A 13,326-nucleotide genomic window follows, 5' to 3' on the forward strand; every position below is an offset into this window, starting at 1 on the left:
CGTGCTCGGGAAAATCCGAGCAAAGAGTATACTCGCTCATCACTAATTGTGAGTAATGGGGAAAGCAAAAGAATTGTCAAAGCATCTTGAACAAGGTAATTTGGAGTGATGCGACCAAAATTGAACTTTTTGGCGACAACCATAAATGTTACATTTGAAGAGAGATCAACAAGGCCTATGATGAAAGGAACACATTCCTACTGTAAAGCACGGAGGTGGATCACTGATATTTTGGAGATGTGTGAGCTACAAAGGCATAGGAAACTTGGTCAAAGTTGAAGGAAAGATGAATGCAGCACGTTATTAGCAAATACTGGAGGTAAATTTGCATTCATCAGCCCGGAAGCTGCACATGGGACGTACTTGGACGCTCCAATATAACAATGATCCAAAGCACAAGGCCAAATCGATCTGTCATTGGCTATAACAGAACAAACTGAAGGTACTGGAGTAGCCATCTCAGTCACCTTACCTCAATATCATTGAGCCACTTTGGGGAGATCTCAAGTGCGCAGTTCATGCTAGACAGCCCAGGAATTTACAGGAACTGGAGGCTTTTTGCCAAGAAGAGTGGGTAGCTTTACCATCTGAGAAAATAAATAACCTCATCCGCAACTACCACAAAAGACTTCAAGCTGTCACTGATGTTAGAGGGGGCAATACACGGTATTAAGAAATGGGGTAGGTGGACTTTTGATCAGGGTCATTTGGATGTTTTGGGATGTGTTGGCGCCAACATGGACAGTTTATGTATTATAAGAGCAATGAAATTGCTTGACCTCTACATAAGGCTACTTTCACACATCATGCTTTTTGTTTCAGGCTAAATCCGGCTAATGTTTAAAAAAAAACGGATCCAACGTAAATTGCGAAAAACTGATGCGCCGGATCCATTTTTTAGCTGGAACCGGTCGTCTTTACTGCGCATGGATTTTTTTGTGACTTCCTGATTCCGGGGACGAGAGAGAGAGAGCGAGAGAGAGATAGAGAGAGACCCCAGAACGGAAAATCTCCAAGATTTGCATGGAAAATGCTGTGAAAACCTGATCCGGACGCCGGATTACTATTTCACACCTCCATTTCATGTGTTTTTTGCCGATTCCGTCAGTATGCGTTTTTTTCCGTCGGACAAAAAAAGTTGCAGTGGATGTTTTCTCCATCCGCCAGAAACGACTATTTGAACGGATCCGGCAAAAAAACAGATGAAACGTTTGGCCATCAGGCACAATCCGGCGCTAATACAACTCTATGTAAAAAAAAATGGATCCAGATTGTGCCTGAAACAAAAAGCCTGATGTGTGAAAGTAGCCTAAGAGTATATGCACACGTCAGGATTTTCTAGCAGAAATTTCCTGACAAAAACCGGACATTTCTGCTAGAAATTTTCATGCGTTTTTTTTTTTGTGAATTTTTTTTTGCATTTTTTACGCATTTTTTGCACTTTTTTGTGCATTTTTTCCCAATGCATAGAATAGCAGGAAAAACGCGAAAAATCCACAAAATTAATGAACATGCTGATTTTTTTACCGCAATGCGTTTTTTATGTGGAAAAAAACGCATCATGTGCACAAAAATTGCAGAGTGCATTCTAAATGATAGGATGCATATGTCTGCAGTTTGTAATGCATTTTATCATGTTTTTATCGCGAATGTGTGCACATACCCTACAGTTAAAACCTACATCAAAGAGACTAATCATTAGATGTAAGATGTGATTCCACATGAAGGCAATTATGCCTGGGGTTTAAAAGTCCTTTGTTCTTTTAACAGAATAAAGAGAATCTACATTGTAGATGGATATTATGTCTCCACTCTTGGTGGGTACATATCTCCTGTGGTGTTGGGACTGGGAGTGCAAGCTATTGCTCCTGAATTGAAGATCTTATCTTTGACACACATTCCATGTGGAGGTGAATTGCAAGCCATTGTTCTTCAGATGGACATCTAGTCTCTGGCTTAAGGCCCCTTCACATTAAAGGTACCTTCACACATAACGATATTGTTAACGATATCGTTGCTTTTTGTGACGTAGCAACGATATCGTTAATGAAATCGTTCTGTGTGACAGCGACCAACGATCAGGCCCCTGCTGGGAGATCGTTGGTCGCTGAACAAAGTCCAGAACTTTATTTCGTCGCTGGACTCCCTGGAGACATCGCTGGATCGGCGTGTGTGACACCGATCCAGCGATGTCTTCACTGGTAACCAGGGTAAACATCGGGTAACTAAGCGCAGGGCCGCGCTTAGTAACCCGATGTTTACCCTGGTTACCATGCTAAAAGTAAAAAAAACAAACACTACATACTTACCTAACGCTGTCTGTCCTCCAGCACTGTGCTCTGCTCTCCTCCTGCACTGGCTGTGAGCCGGAAAGCAGAGCGGTGACGTCACCGCTCTGCTTTCCGGCTCACAGCCAGTACAGGAGGAGAGCAGAGAAGCAGAGCGCAGCGCTGGAGGACAGACAGTGGTAGGTAAGTATGTAGTGTTTGTTTTTTTTTACTTTTAGCATGGTATCCAGGGTAAACATCGGGTTACTAAGCGCGGCCCTGCGCTTAGTTACCCGATGTTTACCCTGGTTACCGGCATCGTTGGTTGCTGGAGAGCGGTCTGTGTGACAGCTCTCCAGCGACCAAACAGCGACGCTGCAGCGATCCGAATCGTTATCGGTATCGCTGCAGCGTCGCTTAATGTGAAGGGGCCTTAAGGCTACGTTCACACTAGCGTTCGGCTAGTGTGCGTCGCGCTAGCGTCGGGCGACGCAGCGGCGACGCACGCGTCATGCGCCCCTATGTTTAACATGGGGGACGCATGCGTTTTTGCTTGTTGCGTTTTCCGACACGTGCGTCTTTTTTTACGCTAGCGTCGGACCAAGAAAACGCAACAAGTTGCATTTTTCTTGCGTCCGATTTTCGTCAAAAAACGATGCATGCGTCGAAAAACGCAGTGTTTTTGCGTGCGTTTGCACGCGTTTTTCGGTGCGTTGTGCGTCGCGTCGCCGACGTAGCGGCGCACAACGCTAGTGTGAACGTAGCCTTAGCGATGGGCCACGCTTAGTAACCAGATGTTTACCCTGGTTACCAGCGTAAAAGTAAAAAAAAAAAACAGTACATACTTACCTACCGCTGTCTGTCCCCGGCGCTCTGCTTCTCTGCACTCCTCCTGTACTGGCTGTGAGCACGTCACCGCTCTGCTTTCCGGCTGACCGACGCTCACAGCCAGTACAGGAGGAGTGCAGAGCACAGCGCCGGGGACAGACAGCGGTAGGTAAGTATGTAGTGTTTGTTTTTTTTAACGTTTACGCTGGTAACCAGGGTAAACATCGGGTTACTAAGCGCGGCCCTGCGCTTAGTTACCCGATGTTTACCCTGGTTACCAGTGAAGACATCGCTGGATCGGTGTCACACACGCCGATCCAGCGATGTCCACGGGAGATCCAGCGACGAAATAAAGTTCTGGACTTTGTTCAGCGACCAACGATCTCCCAGCAGGGGCCTGATCATTGGTCGCTGTCACACATAACGATTTCCTTAACGATATCGTTGCTACGTCACAAAAAGCAACGATATCGTTAACGATATCGTTATGTGTGAAGGTACCTTTAAACAGAATGCCCACAGGCCTTTTGACACAAGGACTTTATCCTAAATCTAAGGACGGCATCCAGAGGAAAATGATGACCACTGCAATCATAATTTCTCATATTAACAGAAGATGATTAGACACTTTGCTACAAAGGATACTGGAGCAAGGGTGGAGTCACGGCTTGTATGTGGGTGATGATGCATGTTGGTTTAATATATATGTAAGGATCAATTATATATACCGCATCTTTCGCTTTGTAAGACGCACTTTATTTCCCCCAAATTTTTTGGGGAAAAGGGGATATACCGTTTCGGCTGGGATGAGGGGTGTCCGCCGCCGCGGTTGTCCACCACCGCTGCCGCCCACCACCGCTGCTGCGGTTGTCCACTGCTACCCAGGGTGATGCTGGAGGCTCCGGTGCTGCGGGGGCCTCTGGCGACATTTTGTGAAAGGCCAGAGCCCCTCGGCAGTTCGTCCATGCTTTCCTGTGTGATGGACTCCAGGAAAATGGCCGCCGGAATCTCAAGAGATGAGATTTCAGTGCTGAGATCTCATCTCTTGAGATCTTTGTCCCAAGATCTCCATCTGCGCATGCGCCGCCTCCCGGCAGCCATTTTCCCGAAGTCCATCGCACAGGAAAGCATGGACGAACTGCCGGGGGCTCTGGCCTTTCACAAAATGTCGGCAGAGCCCCCCGCAGCACCAGAGACACCCCCGCAGCACCAGAGATACCCCCACAGCACAGGAGCCCCCCTGCAGCACAGGAGCCCCCCACCCACAACACCGGAGACACCCCCGCAGCATCTGAGACACCCCTGCAGCACCGGAGACACCCCCGCAGCACAGGAGCCCCCCTGCAGCACAGGAGTCCCCCTGCAGCACGGGAGCCCCCCTGTAGACCCCTTCTTCCCAGCCTGCAGCAATGTTCCACTCCTGCCTCCAGCAACGACCCTAGGACCCTGATCCACCGCAGCCACAACCCCTGGTAAGCAATTAGACGCATGGATTATAAGAAGCCCCACCAATTTATAAAAAAAAGGTTTTTTTCCTATTTTTCTTCTCAAAATTTGGGGTGTGTCTTATAATCCGGAGTGTCTTACAAAGCGAAAAATACGGTATTTCTCCATACAGTATATGATGGGTTCCATACATAATGAGCCCCATATGATACTCCAGTATAAGACGGGCCACATATTATGCTCCAGTATATGATGGACCCCATATGATGCTCCAGTATATGATGGGCCCCTTATGATCCTCCATATACATTGAGCCCCATATAATGCTCCATGTATAATGGGCCCCATATGATGCTCCAGTATATGATGGCCCCATGTGATGCTCCAGTATATGTTGGGCACATATAATGCTCTAAATATAAAGGGCACCATATGATGCTCCAGTATATGATGGTCCCAATATGATGTTCCAGTATATGATGGGCCCCATATAATGCTCCATATAAAATTGGCCCCATATGATGCTCCAGTATATGATGGGCCCCATATAATGCTCCAATATATGATGGGCCCCATATGATTCTCCATATATAGAATCAAAGAATGATAGAGTTGTAAGGGACCTCCTGGGTCATCTGGTCCAACCCCCTGCTCAATGCAGGATTCAATAAATCATCCCAGACAGATGTCTGTCCAGCCTCTGTGTGAAGACTTCCATGGAAGGAGTACTCACCACCTCTCGTCGTATCCACTCATTGATAACCCTAACTCCTAACTGTCAAAAAGTTTTTTCTAATATGACTCTAATGACTTTGCGTGATCTAGACTGTATGCTTCTGTCAATAAATCCCAGAATTGCATTTGACTTTTTTGCTGCTGCATCACACTGTTGACTCATGCTCAGTCTGTGATCTATTAGTATACCCAAGTCTTTTTCACATGTGGTGTTGCTTAGCCCTATGCCTCCCATTGTGTAAATGCTTTTTTATTTTTATTGCCCAGATGTAGTACTTTGCATTTTTCCTTGTTAAAAAAACATTCTGTTAGTTGCTGCCCACTGCTCCAGTTTATTTATATCTTTTTGAATCCTCTCTCGCTCTTCTTTAGTATTAGCTATCCCTCCTAGCTTTGTGTCATCAGCAAATTTAATTATTGTACCCTCAATTCCTTCATCTAAATCACTGATAAAGATGGTGAACAATACAGGGCCGCATATGATTCTCAATATATAATGGGCCTCATACAATACTCCATATATAATGTTCCCCACATGATGCTCCAGTATATGCTGGGCCCTATATGAGGTTGCAGTATATGATGTGCCCCATGTGATGCTCCATATATGATGGGCCCCATATGATGCTTCATATATAATGGGCTCCGTATGATGCTCCAGTGTATGATGGGCCCCATATGATGCTCCAGTGTATGATGGGCCCCATATGATGCTCCTATACAGACCTGGGCAAAGTGCGGCCGGGGGGACACATCCAACCTTCTGGCCATCCCAGTTCGGCCCACAGACCAAAACAGCCGAGGGGAGGAAAACAGAGGCCTACGGGCCGCACTGTGCCCTCCCACACCCAGCTACTCCCTGTCTCCATCTGCGCTGACTTCATTGTTGGAGGAGGGGCCTCCGTCCACTTCCTCCACCAATAAGCGTGTGAAACAGCTGACATGGTGACATAATTTCATTGTGTCAGCTGTGCAATGCGGAGAATCAGTGCACTGGAGACACCAAGACAGGAACAGAAGTAGAGCACCAGGGGAACAGGACCGAGGTGAGTATGTGGTGTTCTTTTTTTCATGTGTATGGGATATTTGGCTGGACGTGGGGAGGCTATGGGGGTCTCATGCTAGACATGGGCAGGATACGGGGTCCTCATCCTGGACATAGAGAGGCTATGAGTGCCTCATGCAGTACATGGAGAGGCTATGGGGTCTCATGCTGGACATAGGGAGGTTATGGGGCTCATGTAGTATATAGGGAGGCTGGTGGGGCTCATGCAGCAGATAGGTAAGCTGTGTGGGGCTCATTTGATCAACATATGTCCAAATATTAAAGGGGCACTTCATACATAATGCAACAACTAATCCTATATAAGTACGTACAGGACAAGGAAGAGATCCCATGGAGTATGAATAAAACCAATAATTTTATTAATGAATGTTTAAAAGACAAAACAGAAAAGAGCAGGAACGCCCCGGAAGAAGCTGGCGGCGAAAAGTGCATCGGGGTGAGGGGATGCCAGGAGCATTCTCTCCACAGGTAATTACTTTGAAATATGGCATCTGCCTTGCCTTTGTATGGATGGGCACAACTTCCCTAGATTAATAGGGGTTTGGGTCAGCTAACTATAATCTACACGGTCAGCTCTGGTCTTAACATATTCAAAAGTATTGTACTTTGATCTTGATTCTGATTTCATTTTGGTCCATAGAACTGTCAGTTATATTCATACTGTTTATGTCCTACTGATCCTGTAGTGTTATTTTCTATTTCTAGTAAGGGGCTCATTTGCTAGCAGTTCTCATTACATCCATGTACATTGATTAATATTATGGCTGTATACCTAATATAGGCTATCAATTGGATTCGTACCTATATGGTATATTTCTCCTCTTTGTGCTGCTATTATTATTTTCTGCCCCATTTTTTGACATAGTACTTGGCTTCCCCTATAAGGCATTCCTGCACTTTTATGTTTTGTCTTTTAACCCCTTAACCCCTGGAGGTATTTTCGGTTTTGTGTTTTCATTTTTTGCCCCCCTTATTCTCAGAGCCATAACTTTTTTCTTTCTCAGTCAATATGGCAGTGTGAGTGCTTGTTTTTTTGTGGGACAAGTTGTACTTTTGAAATACATCATTGGTTTTACCATGTCCAAGTGCCGTGAAATTACAAAAAAAAAGTGCAATCCCACACTTGTTTTTTGTTTGACTTTTTTGCTAGGTTCACAAAATGCTAAAACTGAGCTGCCATTATGATTCTCTAGGTCATTACGAGTTCATAGACACCAAACATGTCTAGGTTATTTTTTATCTAAGTGGTGAAAAAAAATTCCAAGCTTTGTTAAAAGAAAAAAAAAAGTGCCATTTTCCGATACCCTTAGCGTTTCCGTTTTTCATGGTCTCGGGTTGGGTGAGGGCTTATGTTTTGCATGCCAAGCTGACCTTTTTAATTATACCATTTTGGTGCACATATGATCTTTTGATTGCCTGTTATTGCATTTTAATTCAGTGTCGCGGCGACCAAAAAAACGTAATTCTGGCATTTTTACTTTTTTCTATCACTATGCCGTTTAGCGATCAGGTTAATACTTTTTTTTTTATTGATAGATCTCCTGGCGATTCCGAACACGGCCATACCAAAATATGTGTATGTTTGATTTTTTTTTTTTATTGTTTTATTTTGAATGGGACAAAAAGGGGTGATTTGAACTTTTATATTTTTTATATTTTTAAAATCATTTTTTTTTTACTTTTACCATGCTTGAAAAGTCTGCATGGGAGAAACGCGTATGGTTCTTCTTATAAATCACACCCTATTTTATATTTGCAATGTTGTCTGAGATATCCTAATTGATTGATGTTGCGCCGTTTTAAAAAGAATTCTTCCAAATAAAGCTGAATGAAAGAAGTTTATCAACACCCTGGTGTGTGAGCTGGGTCTATTTTCACACTGTTCAAGAAACTGGAAGCTGCCACAACCCGATCAGCTCTGCTAAATAGAGGTGATGATCAGATCGCCTCTATGTAGAATTATGGTACTCTTTTGCTATAAGCACCGACCACTGGGTGGTGCTCACAGACATCTGGCAGTGACAACCATAGAGGCCTCCAGGAGACCTCTGGTTGTCATGCCAATGAACTGGCAACCCGAGATCACGTGACGGGGTCACCAGTGGGCGGGTTTCCAGCCTGTTGGCTGGAAGCGTGTGTTAAATTCCGCTGTCAGCACTTGACAGCAGCATTTAACGGGTTAATAGCTTAATAGCCGTGGGTGGATCGCAATTCCACCCGCGGATATTCTGGGCACATGTCAGCTGTTCAAAACAGCTGACATTTGCAGGGACAGATGTGGGATCACCGCCGGAGCCCACATCAAAGGGAGGGAGTCAGACATCGGCATACTATTATGCCCGATGTCGGAAAGGGGCTAATTATTGTTTAATAAAATTATTTGTTTTATTCATACTCAGTGGGATGTCTTCCTTGTCCTGTATGTATTTACGTATATAGGATCGATTAGTTGTTGTGCTGTGTGGGGCTCATGCAGTATACAGTGGGGCAAAAAAGTATTTAGTCAGTCAGCAATAGTGCAAGTTCCACCACTTAAAAAGATGAGAGGCGTCTGTAATTTACATCATAGGTAGACCTCAACTATGGGAGACAAACTGAGAAAAAAAAATCCAGAAAATCACATTGTCTGTTTTTTTAACATTTTATTTGCATATTATGGTGGAAAATAAGTATTTGGTCAGAAACAAACAATCAAGATTTCTGGCTTTCACAGACCTGTAACTTCTTCTTTAAGAGTCTCCTCTTTCCTCCACTCATTACCTGTAGTAATGGCACCTGTTTAAACTTGTTATCAGTATAAAAAGACACCTGTGCACACCCTCAAACAGTCTGACTCCAAACTCCACTATGGTGAAGACCAAAGAGCTGTCAAAGGACACCAGAAACAAAATTGTAGCCCTGCACCAGGCTGGGAAGACTGAATCTGCAATAGCCAACCAGCTTGGAGTGAAGAAATCAACAGTGGGAGCAATAATTAGAAAATGGAAGACATACAAGACCACGGATAATCTCCCTCGATCTGGGGCTCCACGCAAAATCCCACCCCGTGGGGTCAGAATGATCACAAGAACGGTGAGCAAAAATCCCAGAACCACGCGGGGGGACCTAGTGAATGAACTGCAGAGAGCTGGGACCAATGTAACAAGGCCTACCATAAGTAACACACTACGCCACCATGGACTCAGATCCTGCAGTGCCAGACGTGTCCCACTGCTTAAGCCAGTACATGTCCGGGCCCGTCTGAAGTTTGCTAGAGAGCATTTGGATGATCCAGAGGAGTTTTGGGAGAATGTCCTATGGTCTGATGAAACCAAACTGGAACTGTTTGGTAGAAACACAACTTGTCGTGTTTGGAGGAAAAAGAATACTAAGTTGCATCCATCAAACACCATACCTACTGTAAAGCATGGTGGTGGAAACATCATGCTTTGGGGCTGTTTCTCTGCAAAGGGGCCAGGACGACTGATCCGGGTACATGAAAGAATGAATGGGGCCATGTATCGTGAGATTTTGAGTGCAAACCTCCTTCCATCAGCAAGGGCATTGAAGATGAAACGTGGCTGGGTCTTTCAACATGACAATGATCCAAAGCACACCGCCAGGGCAACGAAGGAGTGGCTTCGTAAGAAGTATTTCAAGGTCCTGGAGTGTTCTAGCCAGTCTCCAGATCTCAACCCTATAGAAAACCTTTGGAGGGAGTTGAAAGTCCATGTTGCCAAGCAAAAAGCCAAAAACATCACTGCTCTAGAGGAGATCTGCATGGAGGAATGGGCCAACATACCAACAACAGTGTGTGGCAACCTTGTGTGGCAACCTTGTGAAGACTTACAGAAAACGTTTGACCTCTGTCATTGCCAACAAAGGATATATTACAAAGTATTGAGATGAAATTTTGTTTCTGACCAAATACTTATTTTCCACCATAATATGCAAATAAAATGTTAAAAAAACAGACAATGTGATTTTCTGGATTTTTTTTTCTCAGTTTGTCTCCCATAGTTGAGGTTTACCTATGATGTAAATTACAGACGCCTCTCATCTTTTTAAGTGGTGGAACTTGCACTATTGCTAACTGACTAAATACTTTTTTGCCCCACTGTATATATGGGGGAGGCTGTGTGGGGCTCCTGCTGTAAATGGGGGAGGCTGTGTGGGGCTCATACTGTATATAGGAAGGCTGTGTGGGGCTCCTGCTGTATATACAGGGAGGCTGTGTGGGGCTCATGCTGTATATGGGGGAGGCTGTGTGGGGCTCATGCTGTATATAGGAAGGCTGTGTGGGGCTCATGCTGTATATGCGAAGGCAGTGTGTGGTTAAGGGTGTATATTGGGGAGGCTTTGTGGGGCTCATGCTGTATATATAGGGAGGCTGTGTGGGGCTCATGCAGTATATAGGAAGGCTGTGTGGGGCTCATGCTGTATATGCGAAGGCAGTGTGTGGTTAAGGGTGTATATTGGGGAGGCTTTGTGGGGCTCATGCTGTATATGCGGAGGCTGTGTGGGGCTCATGCGGTATATGCGGAGGCTGTGTGGGGCTCATGCGGTGTATAGGGAGGCTGTGTGGGGCTCATGCTGTATATAGGGAGGCTGTGTGGGGCTCATGCTGTATATGGGAAGGCTGTGTGTGGTTCATGTTGTATATTGGGGAGGCTGTGTGGGGCTCATGCTGTATATGCGGAGGCTGTGTGGGGCTCCTGCAGTATATGGGGTGGCTGTGTGGGGCTCATGCTGTATATGCGGAGGCTGTGTGGGGTTCATGCAATATATTGGGAGGCTGTGTGGGGTTCATGCAGTATATTGGGAGGCTGTGTGGGGTTCATGCAATATATTGGGAGGCTGTGTGGGGTTCATGCAGTATATTGGGAGGCTGTGTGGGGCTCATGCTGTATATGCGGAGGCTGTGTGGGGCTCCTGCAGTATATGGGGTGGCTGTGTGGAGGTGGGGCTCATGCAGTATATGGGGAGGCTGTGTGGGGCTCATGCGGTGTATGGGGAGGCTGTGTGGGGCTCATGCTACATATGGGGGAAGCTGTGTGGGGCTCATGTTGTATATGGGGAGGCTGTGTGGGGCTCATGCTGTATATTGGAATGCTGAGTAGGACTCATGCTGTATATATATATATATATGGGGAGGCTGTGTGTGAGGCTCATTCTGTATATGGGGAGGCTTTGTGGGGCTCATACTGTATATTGGGGAGGATGTGTGGGGCTCATGCTACATATGGGGGAGGCTGTGTGGGGCTCATGTTGTATATGGGGAGGCTGTGTGGGGCTCATGCTGCATATTGGAATGCTGAGTAAGGCTCATGTTGTACATGGGGAGGCTGTGTGGGGCTCATGCTGTCTATGGGGGAGGCTGTGTGGGGTTCATGTGGTATATGGGGAGGCTGTGTGGGGCTCATGCTGTGTATGGGGAGTCTGTGCGGGGCTCATGCTGTGTATTGGAATGCTGAGTTGGGCTCAAGTTGTATATGGGGATGCTCTGTGGGGCTCTTGCTGTATGTAGAAATGCTGAGTGTGGCTCATGCTGTATATAGGGAGGCTGTGTGGGGGGCTTACAAAATATAAGGGATTATGGGGGGCTCATATGATATATGGAAAGGACCGTATTGGGGTTCAAACGATATACAGTGGGATGTCAGCATACTTAATTCTGCTTAATATTAAATTATACAGTTAATACAATTATCAATAATATAATAATGAAATAATTATTATTATTATTATTATTATTATACATTTTTATAGCGCCATTTATTCCATGGCGCTTTACATGTAAATACGGGGCAAATATAGACAATTACATTAACCATGAGCAGATAACAAGGCACACGAGTACATAAGGAGGGAGGACCCTGCCCGCGAGGGCTCACAGTCTGCAGGGGGTGGGTGAGGATACACTAGGAGAGGGAAGAATTATAATTAATATATATATTTTTAACATATTTATTAATGACCTTGTAGGGGGCATTCAGAGCAGAATTAATTTTATATTACAGGATGATTTATGTAAACTAGAAGCTTGGGCTGATAAATGGCAAATGAGCTTTAATGGGGATAAATGTAAGGTCATGCACTTGGGTAGAAGTAATAAGATGTATAACTATGTGCTTAATTCTAAAACTCTGGGCAAAACCGTCAATGAAAAAGACCTGGGTGTATGGGTGGATGACAAACTCATGTTCAGTGGCCAGTGTCAGGCAGCTGCTACAAAGGCAAATAAAATAATGGGATGCATTAAAAGAGGCATAGATGCTCATGAGAACATAATTTTACCTCTATACAAGTCACTAGTTCGACCACTCTTAGAATACTGTGTACAGTTCTGGTCTCCGGTGTATAAGAAAGACATAGCTGAACTAGAGCGGGTGCAGAGAAGAGCGACCAAGGTTATTAGAGGACTGGGGGGTCTGTAATACCAAGATAGGTTATTACACTTGGGGCTATTTAGTTTGGAAAAACGAAGGCTAAGGGGTGATCTTATTTTAATGTATAAATATATGAGGGGACAGTACAAAGACCTTTCTGATGATCTTTTTAATCATAGACCTGAGACAGGGACAAGGGGGCATCCTCTACGTCTGGAGGAAAGAAGGTTTAGGCATAATAACAGACGCGGATTCTTTACTGTAAGAGCAGTGAGACTATGGAGCTCTCTGCCGTATGATGTTGTAATGAGTGATTCATTACTTAAATTTAAGAGGGGACTGGATACCTTTCTTGAAAAGTATAATGTTACAGGGTATATACACTAGATTCCTTGATAGGGCGTTGATCCAGGGAACTAGTCTGATTGCCGTATGTGGAGTCGGGAAGGAATTTTTTTCCCCAATGTGGAGCTTACTCTTTGCCACATGGGTTTTTTTTGCCTTCCTCTGGATCAACATGTTAGGGCATGTTAGGTTAGGCTATGGGTTGAACTAGATGGACTTAAAGTCTTCCTTCAACCTTAATAACTATGTTACTATGTTACTATATTGATAT

Source organism: Ranitomeya imitator, chromosome 1, assembly GCF_032444005.1.
Source record: "Ranitomeya imitator isolate aRanImi1 chromosome 1, aRanImi1.pri, whole genome shotgun sequence".
NCBI lineage: Eukaryota > Metazoa > Chordata > Amphibia > Anura > Dendrobatidae > Ranitomeya > Ranitomeya imitator.